This window comes from Alligator sinensis, unplaced genomic scaffold (assembly GCF_000455745.1).
Source record: "Alligator sinensis unplaced genomic scaffold, ASM45574v1 scaffold173_3, whole genome shotgun sequence".
NCBI lineage: Eukaryota > Metazoa > Chordata > Crocodylia > Alligatoridae > Alligator > Alligator sinensis.
Genome location: NW_005842076.1, coordinates 802,143 through 817,520, shown reverse-complemented (window position 1 = coordinate 817,520; position 15,378 = coordinate 802,143). Strand labels below are relative to the sequence as shown.

At 42.0% G+C, this 15,378-nt stretch overlaps 1 long non-coding RNA gene across 2 annotated transcripts in view; it reads left to right on the top strand.

The window, feature by feature from the left end:
* The window catches only part of LOC112550310, a 138,228-nt gene that overhangs the window by 1,935 nt on the left and 120,915 nt on the right, over window positions 1-15,378 (top strand). For both annotated transcript variants that reach the window (XR_003094086.1, XR_003094085.1), the window contains exons 3-5: window positions 3,246-3,409; window positions 13,904-14,061; window positions 15,230-15,280. This is a non-coding gene — a long non-coding RNA (uncharacterized LOC112550310). The remainder of the gene's footprint in view (window positions 1-3,245; window positions 3,410-13,903; window positions 14,062-15,229; window positions 15,281-15,378) is intronic.

Here is a 15,378-nt window from a genome sequence, read left to right as displayed (position 1 = left end):
GGCCAGCCGGGAGCGCTCTGCCCCTGCCCCTGCCCGGGCCTCGCCTCCGCGGCCGGAGGGACGCGAGGGGGTTTGGTTGCCGGCCGCCCGCGCCGGGGTCGCAGCCGCTAGCAAAGACCCTTGGTTGCACGTCAGAAAGCGAGACCCCGCTGTGCGGCTCGCAGGGCGCCGGGGCCCGAGTCGCCCGGCGGCGATAGCTGCCCCGCGCTCCCGGGGAGCCGCGAGCGGCGCGGGGCAGGGAGCGCTCGTCCTTCACCCGCCCGGGGTCAGGAGGGGCCGGAGCTCAGGCCTGGACCACCGCGCCTGGGCTCCGGCCCCTGCTCAGCCCTTCCCAGGCAAAGCCCGACCCGCAGCGCTAGAGCCCGCAGTAGGAAACCATTCAGCAGTGACCCCGGGGCAGCCCCCGCCCTTGGCTTTAAGGTCTCACCTGCTCCCGATTTCCTCTTCCTGGGGAATCAAAGCAGTGTGGAGTAGCCAGGACCCTCTCAGTGCTGTAACAGTCCATTATCACTTGAACCCGAGGCACAGCTCTTGGGAGATTGCCACCTCTCCCTTGCTGGTGCTCCATCCATATTTCTCCATTTTGGCTATTTTATTCCCAAGTATTTTCCCAAGCTGGGAATCCTGCCTTGGCAGCATTTTAAAGACCATTTACAAATTGCTGATCAGGTATGTGTACAGTCCAGCAGCAATTTGTATGTTAGTTAGTAGCTGAGCCTAAACCAAATAAAAGATATTGCACGCAGTAGAGGCCACTCTAAATGTTTGTCTCTGGGCAGAATGGCAAGAAGGAACAGCTATTTGGGAACCTGCAGGGGAAGGAATGTAAATAACAGTACCAGGAAATGATGTAAAGCATTACAGATCCTGACCTTGCTGCACTTGCCTATGGCTTTATGCAGCTACTTACAGGTTGAGTATCTATGTACATATTTTAGTGTTATATTTTGATACCTAAATATCGGTAAGTAGGTGGTTATCAGTAAGCATCATCCTTTAAATGGGTTGCAATTATGCAGTATAATTTTCCTCAGTATTTTTCCACTGTCCTAACATGGCTCACTTACTCATCCTATCCAAATCTCTCTCCTTTGTCCATCTCTCCTTTGTCCCTCCCTCCTCTGTCCCCTTCTCCAAACTAGTATGCTACGAAGGTTAGGTTATGGGCTGAGAGCAGGCAAAATAGTCTTAACACCACCATGGCAGCAGGAAAACTCCAGTAAGAGTGGGAGTAGGAGAAGGGACAGGGACCTGAAGACCTTCCCAGCTGTTTGTGTTTATATAGGCCTATATACAGATGGTCAATGACATGCACTCAGAAGATACTGCTGACTAGGCATACTCTGAAGCAGATGGAAAGGCTTGGACACAACTGCATAGGTGGGGGCTATAGGTGGTAGGGAAGGGTCTTAGAGTAGTGTGACTACAATTACTATGTTCCAGAATAATGTTTGACAACATTTTCCAACACAGTTTTTACTAGTCTGTTTTCTCCAAACAGTATAAATGTGTGCATATGATCAATCTCATTGTAATGAAGCCTAGTTGGAACTGGGAGAAGAGCACATTATAAGAGTTTACTATTATAGGTTTAGTCAGTTCGCCACATCATACTAATGAAAAAAAAATCAGTTCCTGCTGCTGGGATGTTGAAAGTAGAGATTGTACTAGATAGCATAGCTGCTTATGCATTTTCTAGTATGTACTATCTAAACCATGTTATACACTCTCTTTACTCATTGAAATTTCTGGCCATGGTTGAAATAGAGTTCATAACAGGGTAGGTGGATGTATGAAGCATGCTGCCCCAATGTTAGATGCCCAGTCATCAGCACTAATAGGACTAGACCTTAACACAACGATTAGTTTTTGCAATTCTTGTGTCAACTCATCTTAGAAATGAGAAATTTTCCATGTTATCAGGTGTACTTGTCATCTGTCAGGACAGGTCTGTTGAGCTGGCCAATACTGAGGGACAGAAGTTTATTTTCATTCATTAGGGGTCTCAAATATTCAGCCTCCTGGTGTCATTTGGGTTTAACATAAACCCTAAAGCTACCCTAGGATTTTGGCATCAGGTGTTGCAACTAGAGAAACATTGGTGATACAAATTCAACATGAAAAAGTGGAGTGCTGTGACATGATGCTATGAATATAATCCTCCTGTGTCCACCACATTCTGTGTCACTCTTTTCTTCACTCATGGCAAAATTATTTCAGAACTGAACTAGTGAAATTAGAGTTGTTGGCTAATTAATAGCATTAGGCACTGCCATGTTGCAAACCTTCTTTTTGATGATGATTCACCCAGCAAGGAATTTAAGATTTATTTTAACCAGTTCACCTGTGTTAAGACTACAGCTTGCCTTCTCTATGGAAGGATTGTAACACATTAGGTAGTAGGGCAGATTGCCTTGTCTTTACCAGGAAAAGACCTTATAGAGGCTCCTCTCTGGTCTTTCCTTTATTAGCCTGTTTCCTTAGAATCTCCCAGTGGTAGGAGTGCCAGTGGAAGCTGATTTTATTAGACGCAGCACTATCTCCTGTGTCTTGTCTACACTAATCTCCCACCATAGCTAGCGCTTTTTTGATATTTGACGTGCATCAAACTTTCACACCCTTTGTAGTAATTCAGCAGTCCACTGAACATGTAGAGTTGGGGTTTCAATCATGTGAGGCACCTAGAGAATAAATGAAAGCAGCCCAGGAAGAAGAGGGCCAGTGAAAGCAAGATCATAGACCCATCACCACCATAGCCCTCCTGTAGCTCTGACCTCATTTAATGGCCCAACACCTTATTTGCAGTAGTAGTGTTAAGGATCCCCATCCCGGACACGTAGAAGCAGCAGTGTGTCTTCTCAAGACTTTCAGTTGGTGGGCCTTGTATATGCCACCTTAGCATATATGCTCACTCTCATCTAATTCTGCCAAAGTCCTCTCCTAGGTTCATGTTTGTGTCCCCTCTTGTGCAATGGGTCATTAAGTTGACACCCCACTTATATTAACTAGTCAGTCCACATGTTCAGAGCTAATGCCCCAGGCCCTTTTGCAGGTCCTGGCTGATCTGACTACATAGTTAAAGTAATAGTCATATTTTCAAGCTTTTGGATGTACCAATGGGACCTAGAGCCTTTTTTTTAATTAAAGCTTTGATTTTGATGTAATCACACAACTCCTATAGTTAGGCTCTAGACATGGATCTAAACTGTCTGCTGTACTTTCCTTTTTTCTCATGAACTTCACAGTTGGAGGGTCTTACTTGGCCAGGAGGAGGAGATGATGAGCACTCTGTGGAAGGCAGAGGCAGGTGGTTGCAGAAGTGAGGTGAAACGAACAGGAGGCTGAGTTGGATGCAGCAGGAGTTGGAGAGGTTTAGACTGTGACAAGCAGATGTTGCTGTCAGATGCAGGTTGGTGAAAACCTTGTGAAGAGTGTCCCTGTGGGAGAAAAGCCTTAGTAGATGGTGGCTGGACAAAGGCTTGAGAAGTCAAAGTTCCTTTGAAAAGCGATTAGCTTTGATGGTCATTGTGCCTATGTTGGAAGCTGGCCCCAAATGAAAGGTTTCTGTTGCAGGGCATAGCTGTGTACAACAGGGGACTCTGTGGCTGCTGGATGGTTGTGTGCTAATTGTCCCTCATCGTTGGAGCAGCTTCCTAGCAGCAGGTGCATGGTGAACAGTGCTACAAAAAGCAGGAGGGCATAAGTATAAGTGTCCTCAGTGAAATACAAGCAGATCCTGGTCAGGAAACCTGCATGTTAATTAGGTGCCTTTAATGGGAGTTGAGCTGCAAAGTCCTGGTACTGGTCCTGAGGAGTCCTAAGCTTTTCTGGAATTGCCCTCAGATGCCAAGCTGGGAACTGCTGGGTTTTGTCTGGAACTGTAGCTGCCTATTCTGCTGTACTAAGCGTATCTTCATTCTTTCCTTTTATTTCAGCCCTAGTAAATTCCCCTTTTAGTGTTTATGGGACTTACCAGGTTCTAGTGCAAATGGAACCTAAAATTAAATCACTTTCAATGCTTACCTATGAATTGTGACCTGCTTGGTGGTAATGGGTACTTCAAGAGGTTTCGTGTATCCCAGTGCTCTATAACATTCATTTCACCATCCCTGTCTGAGGCAACCAAGTTACTGTATTTGAACAAAGAGCTTAGTAAGGTTGCTGATGCAATTACTAGTAGTTCATTCTTTTGGTTTTCTGCCTTGCATAGAGTTGATCCTCTAACTAATGGGTTAATTATCTCAGGCACTAAACTGTGTTCACAAAAATTGTTGCCTTGCTGTTGCCTAGAGGAGCCTAAGAATAATAAGAAAGTGATATATTTTTGAAAGTAGGGTTCTTAATTGACCAGACTGGATACAAAGCTCTGCTGAAGAGTCATGAGAGAGCTGTTTATGAGAATTTAGAGGCCCTCTGATCTAGTTAGATGGGTCTCCCATAGGGATCCCTTTTTATGAATAATTATAAAAATACATAAAGTTAATCATTTGTTAAGAATATACCAGTGGGAGTTCTGTGACTGTTCAAATATACTAAGAAAAGCTTACTTCAGCTGTTGTACTGGGTTGGTTCTAGAGATTAAGCAGTTCTGACCCCCATCCTACTTTCTCTTTGCAAGCCATGCCCCTTTGGGTTTTCAGTCTCCTGAACACTTACATATATATATATATATATATATATATGTATATATATATATATCATATGACACTACTAGATTAGGATTCACCCATGTGTAACAAGTGTTCCAAGCTAGGTTGTAAAACAAACACAATTTAAACTCAAGCCTTGTCTATACTAGACAAGAGATACAAGTTTAACTAAATCAGTTTGAAGTTGATCATTGTGTACCATTGTAAACCTTTTTGTAGATGCAAACTGATTTAACCCTTGCTTAAAACAGCTTAGCATGCACTGGATTCTTAACATCTATTGTTTTATTTTTCAACTCACTGGTGTGTGTCTGAGATGCTAGCAACTAGCTTAGAGTCACTATTCCTGTGTGACCTATACAAAACACAGGATTGTGCTCTTGTGCTCTCTCTGTTGGCTTTGCAAAAGCAGTTAATTAACCAATCCTCTATTCCCAAAGCTGCATGCATTCATGCTGACATCATCAATAAAGCTAGCATACAAACAAAAAAGCAAACAAAACAGTCATGATGGTATCCAATGCATTTAACCAGAGAGGAAATAAATCAATATTTGTCAAGTAGGGAAAAAAAGGGTAAAATGGATTGGGAGGGGGTGTGGGGGGGGGAGGGGAGGGGAGGAAGGGAGCAGGCGGAGAGACATCCAGGTTTCCTAAAGGCTCTTAAAACAAGAGAGATGAAAAGATAACAGCATCTATTAACACAGACTTATTTAAATATCCATTCCTGTATTGACCCTGCTTGAATATACACTCATTGCAGAATTGAAGAAAAGAGTATCATGTATTAAAATATTTCTTTATTGTAAATGTATACCAAATGTACAATTAACTGAATTTACCAACATACATCGTGTATGTCTGAGTCTTACAACCTCAAACGCTTATGTGAGCATGTCCAACAGGAGGTTAATCTTGTGGTTAAGGCACTAGAGTGTGACTCAGGAAATCCGAGTTTCACTCCCACTTCCGTCTGTGTATGACCTTGGGCAAGTTGCTCTAATCTCTTGGTATCATCTGTAAAAACGGAGATAATGATACTTCCTTATTCCTACTTCAGTCTGTCTTGGGTACTTAGACTGTGAACTCTTCTGGTCAGGGTCTCTTTTGTTATATGTATGCTCAATATGTCATTACTTTATTGGAATAAAAATACTTATAAACATGTCTCTTAAAAAAAGAACTTCCCCGATTTCTGACTCTTGTATGTAGACCTGATGGTATTCTGCTGGAGAGCTCAGCATGTTTATGAGTAGCAGGCAAAGTCTGAAAGCCAGAATAGTTTAATGCCTGCTTAAAACTTTACTATATTTGTGAGAACAGATTTTATTGTCTATTTCTGTGAAAAGTCTCAAGAGACCACTGCATCTCTCACTGAGTTGTTAGATGTAACCACAATTGGATACAAAATTCTTTCTGTGGATAATACAAATATCTCTAGCTTAGACAACACAGAGAAAATATTTATTAAATTCAGTGCCTTGAGGAGAACATGACTATAGTTCATTCTCAGTCAAGTGATGTTTATTACAGATGAGTTTTGATCTGGACTTTGTAGTGATCACTGGGTTCAATAACCAAGGCATACCTGACTGAGAGATAAAAAACAAGTTTTATTTGTGGAGCAGTAAGCAGGCTTCTTCAGTATCTTTAACAGACTTGAGGGACTATCTGCCAAATCCCAACCCATGTAGTCTTCCTGGTAAGGGAGCATCTCTAAAATACAACTTCCACCACTACAGACTTCAGGGATTTTTTAAATTCACTCTATTTATTCTCTAAGTAATTATTATTTTTTGATATAACAATAAAATAAGCATATGCAATTGTAAAAGTCATATTTAATTGGGGAAAAAACCTGGTCAGTAAAAAGTCTAGTTTAGAAGGCATAGTATGAAATCATTGGTTTAGAGATGTATTCACAATTCTTTCCTGGCTTGCCTCAGAGGTATGACAGGGAGGAAAGAGAAACAATAACTTGCTAATGATTATGTGGTTTTGTGAACAGTACAGTGAATACAGACTCAGAAGACCTTGGTAAATATTCCAGAACCATTAAAGATGGTTTGGTAAGGCCTTTGCTCAAATGTACCGAACCAACTTGCTTACAGTTACCACTAACATGACAGTATCAATCTTTTTTTTTTAAGGGCTATGTAAGTGAGAAAATTTGGCCTGATTACTGGATTATCTTTATTTTTTTTCCCACCGTGCTCCTGATACAAAACCCTCTAACAAAGCAGACTGGGTTTGATTTCATCAAGAGTTTGAAATAAAAGCACATGAAGTGTGAAGTTTCAGCTTTGTGAGCTACTGTCTCAAAGTGCTTTCTTCATATTTTAAAAATGAGATGTTGACAGTGATATCAAGAAGAATACAATTAAATCAAGAACAGGGGCAACAAAAAGATCTTAGCCTAAGTTTTGAAACAGCTTGTTGTATTTGATGTCTGCTTTTAGATGCTAAATTTCAAACACATTATTTTTAGAAAGGACCTAGTACTTTCTGCCACAAAGTCAGATCCTTTTAAGGTGTCTCCAGTTAGACATTCAAAAATGGAGACCCTGAATTCACTGGTTATGTTTAAAAGTGTAAGGCCCCAGTCCTGTGACAATGGATAGCTTAGGAACAGGTTGTGATCCCTCTTGTGGCTGCAACATCTTCCAAAAGCTCTGCTTAGGATATTATTGGTTCTTAATATACATCAAAATGTTTCAGTTGGCTGCAGGGCTAGAGTTTGTGTATGTGTGGGTGAGTGAGATGCTGCTGGTTTCAAGAGTCATGATTTATTCAAGCACCTCTAGCTGAGTCAAATAATGTAACTGTAGGAAGCTCTATGTGGCGGACTCTGGGCCCTTAATGTACCAGTCAAGACTGTTGAATGTCGAAGTGGCAGACTTCAGTGGGGGAAGGGATTTGACCTTAAGCAGACAAAGTTGCCGTGTAATTATTAACTGTAAAAGGCTCTGTATGAGAAGGGAATCCTGCCGTGATGTGATGTATCTCTCTCTTCATGGCTAGTGGTTGGTTTTTGTTTCTTTCTTTCTTCTTTTGTTTGGGGGGAAGGGGAAACTTATGCTCAGTGCAATGTGAACAATTAAAGGCAGAGGTCCTAGAAGCAGAAAGACTAGTGAAAGGCACGAGTATTTATAGGCAGCAATAAAATAAAAAAAATAATTAAAGATTAAATATCAGTAAGTAGCCTGCAGCTATAGCGTCTACTTGCTAGTGAAAGTGAAGCAGGGTTGGAGTGGATCATTGCTTGGAAATGGAAAAGTCGAAGGCATGCCTGTGTATCACAAATGGTTGTGTTGGTTATTCATTAGGTGATTTTGCCTGAGACACTACTGATCCAAAGCATGAACAACTGAGCTGCTATTTTTCAGGTGTGATCTAAATCTTAGCCATTACTCCTTCATGATCATTAAGCTCCTAGAGTTGTGATTCCAGGCTGAGCCATGCCCCTTTTAAGATGCTTCTGGTTATGTAAAAGGGCCCTGTGTATAGTAGGACTCGATCCCATTACAGTATAAAGAGTTCCTTGGATGGCATAGAGCAAGTGGAATGGCTTCATTCTGTAGCCCCCCAAATATCCTACCACAAGGCCTGCCAAATATGCAGTTGGGCAGGGGAGGGCACAATTTGGCCCACAGGCCAGATCTGGCCCACCAGACCATTCTATCCAGCCTGCGGGGCCCCTCCATCCCCACCCCCACCCCCCTGCCCCGAGTTAGAAACCTCTGCCTAGCAGAGGCTTCTGACCTAGTGACCATGGCGCTGTTCCCCTGCCCTCCCTGTGTCCTAGAGTACAAAGTGAGATAAGGACAAGGGGGAAAGGAGAACTACTTGTAATTGCCTCAGGTTGGGGCAGCAGGAGTGCAGAACCCAGGCTGGCAGGGGCTCTATGGAGCAGGGCAGACTTCTCCCTCTGCCTGCCAGTGTAGCAGAAGCCATCCCGGCTCAGCCTGGCTCCCGCAGTTCCCAGCTGGCTCCATGCGATGCTGGCCCTGGCTCCTGCACAGTGTGGTTTCTAGCTGCATGGCCAGGACTTCATGGTGCAGCAAGAGCCAGCTAGGAACTGCGGGGTGGCTGGGCTGGCTCCTGCTGTGTTCTGTGGTCCCGGCCATGCAGCCAGAAACCCAGTGCTGCGGGAGTGGCAGCATGTGTGGGGAGCAGCAGGTGGGCAGGAGCACGAGGCCCGCACCGGTGCCCTGGGTCCAGGGCTGGTGGGGGCCCAGATTGGGATGGCAGGATTACGGAGCCCAGGCTGGTAGGGGCTCTATGGAACCAGGCCAGCTTCCCCCTCTCTCTGCAGGTGGCCCAGCCACGTGCAGTCCTGGGGCTCGCCAGGACTGTGAACCACTGGGGGTCTCCACCTGCCACAGGCTGTGAGCTCCCCAAGGCCTCACTGCCTGCTGCTGGTGGTGGCAGGGGCTGAGGTGGGAGGGGGTCCCCCACATGCACACCTCCCCATACACATACCCACAACCCACCTCACACCACCATACATACATACCCACACCTCACAGGCATACCCCACACCCACACCCCCTCACCCAAACCCTAGCCACCCCCTCTACACACACCACAACTCCCCCAACCATGCTCACACACTCACAGCCCCCAGAAACCCCATACCCACCCACACCCCACACATCCACACACACACCTACATGCTTCTCCAACCCACATACACACCCACGCATCCCCACAAACCCCAGACCCTCCCACGCACCCCACATCTATCCATTTCCCCACAAACCCCACACACACATTCACACGCACAATTTCACCCTCCCTCACACCCCAAAAACATACCCCCACACATGCAACCACAGCACCCACAAACCCTGTACCCACCCACCTGTACCCCCTCCACCCCTCCACGTCCCCCACAATATAATAAAGTAAGACTTCATTTAAGCCCTTATGCAATAATTTCTATGTATACTATGCAAACACGTAAATCAGAACAAAAATATTTTTTGAAATCAGATTAATGTATGTTGTAGTAGATGTTTGAGTTTTAGAATATAATTTGTTTTTTTTCTGGTTCCAAGATGGCAACACCCTTGCTGAAAGGAGTACTTCTGGAGCCAAAGGTCAGGGGTTAGGGGGCAGGACTTCTGGTCCCAAGATGGCAACCAGAGGGCGGGGCACCTGTTAAGGGGCGGGGCTACCCATGTGGCCCTTGACAGCTCGCCAAAACTCATTAAGTGGCCCTTCAGCCAAAATAATTGCCCGCCCCTGCAGTTGAGGAAAGAGCACGTTAGGGGAGGAATGTACTAAGCCCTGAAATAGCTCTGTGTTCTGCTGTATCGGCTGTGTTGTGTTGCCTCCAATCTTTACCTGGTTTCATATTGATAGGTACAAAGGCAGTATGAAGTCCAGCCTATTATTCCCACATATACCTCCTTATGTTTAGGGAAAATTCACTTGAGGTGTGCCTGGGATTCAGGGCCCTTTACTGGTTTTTGTTTAAAGCAATTAGTCTTGGTCTTCCTGGAAATCTAAAGGATTCTTAATTCCTGTATCAGTTGCATTTGGATACAGTATTCTTCAATTCCTGTCCAAAAAGAAAAAGACCCTTAAGTGGAAGCCACTTTCTTTTTCAAATCGTTTTAGGAAACCACTTCAGGGCTGGCTGTATTTCCGAAGGTGAAGCGTTCACTGTTTTTTCCTCTTACGACTTTGAACAGATGTGGGAGGCAGGATGATACTTCCTCTAACAGCTTTAGGAACCAACCTACCCCTTCACAGCTGGCCTTTTCTGTTATTACCTTAAACGGGCGGGGGGGCGGCGGGGGGGAAGCTTTAGAAAATATCCAAACAAGCTAATTTACTGGGGTTTTTAGCAGTTTTTTTTTCAGGTGAAATTATTTCTCAAATTTGTCCTGAATTTTTAAAATATTTTGGGCTCTCCTGAAACTGTGTTCCTCAGTGGATAGTTTGTCAAAACAGTTCTTTCCCATTTTTCTTCTAATAACACACGTTTCTTAGGTTTCATCCAGAACTATGTAGTTAGGGGTGGCATTAAAGGTAATGGTTTCTTACTGGGGCACTCCCTCTGAGCATATGTGAGCACATGCACATTCACATACAGGGAAGTATCCTACAGGAGAATTATCCCCCTTCCATGGGGCAATGCTGCCCAAGCAAGGTGCTTTATCCAGTCTTTTGTTACACAGTGGAAAAGGAGCTCTCCAGGCTTTATTACACAGTGGTGAAGAAGCCCAAGTGCAAGAGTCCTAATGTTCTTGAACTGATTTTGTTGTAGTTGTAAGGTGTTCTTGTAAAAAAACTTAAAGCTCCTTACAGATGAAGATATTATATAATTAACAGAAGAGTTTAAGTGGTAAGTTCTGCTTATGAGCACCAGTACAATCTTTATACTATTTTTATAGTTGTACGCATCATATAGGTGATGATAACACACCTTTCTATAAAAGTTACAAAGAACGTTGGTGTTTATTTTGTTTTCCTCCACCTGTAAAGCCAGGTGCCTTGGTACCTTGAACCTAACTGTGGAACAACTGGGAAAATGAATATTAGTATCACCTCATTTCTGAAAGATGTATAAATAGCATATATTTTAGTTCTTGTAAAAATGATGTCACAATACCCAAGGATCTTTCTAGGTTTGTATTAAAGTGCAGAGCATCAGAGGTCTTTCTCATTTCTAGCCATATTGTATTGTGAGATAGTGGACTGTGAACAGATCACTAGTTCTGAATTGACTTCTGTTTCCTTCAGCAAAGGCTAGTGTATTTTAAGGATAAATTCTAAAGCTGAAGGGAAAAACTTGTGGTGAATGCAGGGAAGACTGTTCAAGCTGTTCAGATATTTAGAATGGATTAGTGGGCAGAGTGCAGGTGAAGTGGCCAAAGGTGCTTGACGAAGGCACTGCTCCACAATACGTCACATGGTTCCCTATTTTAGCAGCTGCCAATCACCTCTGCATGTGACAGTAATTGGACACAGAGGATACACATGTATTGTGCAATTTGCAGCTGGCTGATGCTTCAGAATCTTTAGAACAGAGCAGCAGCATAGTCCCAAGAAGAAAGAATAACACCTGAAGAAGCCCAATAAAGAAACAAATATTTCACAGCTGCATTGCCATGTTTTTTGCCTCCTTCATTACAGATTATACAGTATAATGAATGGGTGATAAAGCCACATTTCCACCTGGGGACCTTCATGATTTAAATCTATTTCATTATTAGAGTTCCCCTCCTTTCCTCCACTCCAAGCTTCCCAATGATTGGGTTTATCACATAATCCCTATTCGCTTATCTGTTAAAATATATAAAGATTTTTTTTGTTTGAATTCACCTGGAGAGTGATAACTTCATCTTACTGTCAATGAAATATAATTCTGAATAATTTCCCACATGATTATTTGGGGAGTTGTTTTTGGAAGTGTTAATACAAGACAGTAGAAAAGTTAATAGAAAACAATGGAAGTCATTGTGAGAGATGATAGAAGGAGGGTTAAAGTATTTAATAGGGGCCAAGATGCTGCTACCAAAATTTATCTTTATTAAAATTAGAAATGCTACAGCTTTTAGTCCAGTAATAAACCTGTAGTGACTCATCAGGGTGATGTTGTGGCTTTTTCCTTTGCTCTTATGAGCAGAGTATTGATTAGACCGTGAAGTAATACAACAACAGCTGAAGCTCAGATAGCAAATATGTGTTAAATTGATCTCCCTTTACTAAACCCTCTCTTCCCTAGTGTTATTTATAGCAGAAGGATTGGCTTTGGAAAACAACTTTGATAAACACTACCTTGTGGTACCTGTTTAAGTGATGGGGGAAGAAAGTGCTCCCTAGTTTGTTAACTTTAAGTATTGGAAACAGAAGTGATGTGCACATAATAATATTATGATTCATACAAACCACTTTTCAGCCAACTCAATATATTTCATTACCTCCTTTCCAGCAGATGTATTGATTTTTGTTTTGTGGTTTTATAACACAATTTCAAGGCTGTTGTAGTTTAATGAGCCATGTTCTTATGATGTTTAAAAAGATTTGAAGCAGTTGTTGAAGTAAATATTATGGATTGCCCATCTCTTGTCACCTCTCCTTTCTGTTATCCGTATAAACCTAGCATAAAAATGAATAGGGCGTCCAGCTATGCAGCTTTTTGTGCTTGAGATCAAAGTGCTACTGGAGAACAATAGCAGGCCACACTTATGTGTTCATGACCACACACAGCAGCACCTGCAGAGCTGTAAAATGTCATTGTTGCTTCTGCAGTTTGAGCACAGAGGAAGCACCACTGAGGTGGCAGATGATTCTAATAATACTTGATGTGAATTGATGGGGAAGGAGGACCATAACACAGAGGGCTTTTTATTATAAGCCTTGACTTCCCAAGCTGTGAACAACAGAATACTGCACCTGTGGACTTTCTTCAAATCAACCATTATGGAAGCTGACAGATTTTATTAACTTAAGGAAGAACTTTTCAACATTGGAGATTTGTAGTTTATTTTGTAGTCATGTGAAAAAGAAACAGAAGGATATATTTACATATTTCCTGCTGTTCAGGTTTTTCTAGTAGAAACTTACCCATTCTGCCTTTTGAGCAATTTTCTAAAAAAATAGGAGGGACATAATCAGATATGTTTTTGATATTTAAAAAAGGCTGTTTAAAATATTTTCTTGATCACATTCATTCATTGTTTTGTGCCTTTTTATAAGATGGCTGATGAAGACACAGGAAGACTTAAAACAGAAAGGAAATAATGAGTCTTAATACCTGGCTAAGTGCAGGATATTTGAGGCTTGAAAGATTTGATAAAAAAGAAACAAAAACTGACAATATTGAAGTCATCACACTGGTGAAACATTCCTCAACTGACTCTATGCAGTCCCACTGACACTGACATCTTGGCTTTTCTTCTCACTCTATGTATCTGATTTGTATGTGGCACCTTGGTTAGTAGTACAGTACTTAGTTAGTTAGTTGCACCAAACGTTGCTCTGCGCAGCCTTCCAAAGTTTGGATTTTGTTTTTTTTTGCAAAGCTGCTTCATTGCTTTTAATTTTGTCTGCGGTCATTTTATATTGCATTAGATCATACATTTTCATGCATCATCTCTATGTCTATGCTTGTCCTGCTTTATTGTTGTTGGTTTACTGCTTCTTATAACATCTATAAAAATCACACTGCTAGAAAATGAAGCCAGGGAGAATTATATTTTGGTGTACATTTCTCTCTCTCTCTCTCTTTTCTCTCTTGAGTTTACTGAAGTGTTATCAGGCATACCTAGCCCCCATATCTGTGGACATTATGATTCCACAAGGAGTGGAACTGGATGTTATATGACCTGTATCGCATGAGATCCACCTATGGTAGGCACCCTCTGCAGCAGCACCAGGATGAGTGTGACTGAAATGCGGTGAGCAGAGAATCAGGCTAAGGAAAATACTGTTCTTTAGCCTCTACTTTGTGGTCCTGAATTTTGTGTTTTTCTTTCTGCTTGTTACTCCTTTGGAAGGGCGGAAAACTGCACTAGTAGTTTTAAGCCACCTTTTTATCCTCCTTGTGTGGGGCTGTTGAACCACTTGCAAAACTCATAGTAGTTAGGATTTTTCTGTTCAAGTGGCTTTCATGCTCTTTCCATGCTACCATCACAGCACAGAGATACTGCAGTTATCTAGAGGATTGAGACCTCTGATAGTCCAACATGGCATTTTTTTATTTTCAAAATTTCTATTGGTGTCAGAAGTGAGTGTCAAGGATCTTACCTATGTGTAAGATCAATTCAGTAATATCTGTTTAAGTAGAATGTTAGGCCCAGTTCAGGTCATATCAAAGGTAGTATTATACATTCAGTAGGTCTTGGGGCAGGCCCATTGTAAGCATGTAAATTCAAGTACATCCATTGGCCTGCACAGATGGAGCTAAAATACACAACAGGATATTACTTGGGTTACTTTAAAAAAGAATTGTATATTTAAAATGAAGGTAGGATATGACATATATCAACAGCATTTTTACACATCTTCCTATGTAAATAGCTTTTACAGTTTGTGTGCCTTAGAAGCCAGTTTGGTTCCCAAGGATTCATGGAAATTGTAATTCACATAGTATTAATGGCCAAGTGTTGACAACTCAAGCATAAAGTTGATCGGATCATGATTATTAGTTAAAAGCAGAGAGCTTTTTGTTGATTCTTTTTGTTCTAAAAATAAGCTTTGGACAAACTGGAGATCATTTTGCAGGAAACTCTTAAGTAAAGTGATCATACGAAGTAGTTAGTAGAATATTACACTTTTCATTTGCACAAACAGATGGGAAGCCTGTCTTCAGATTTAATCAGGAAATGATAGACAGGTAGTACTTTTGCATATTTCAGATGGGGACTCTTTCTTTTCAGAGAGATAGGAAGACTCTGCTTAATATTCAGTAACCCCTAGACTAGTGGAGATAAATATTTACTAGTTATCCATGCTATCTCAAGCATTACTTTGTCATACTATGAGTGTGTAAAAATTATTTCATAGTGAAATAATGAATTATTTGGGTAATTACAAGAACCTCACTTTTTTTCTCTACTTATACAGTTTGTGCAACAACAATCCAGAAGACACAGTAATATGCCTGTGGATAAACATGTAAGTAAATAACTGCTTTAACAATCCATGAGTCATGGATCTCTGACCATATGCTTTTTAGCTAATCTTTTAGAAAAGATTTTGATATCAATTGTTTC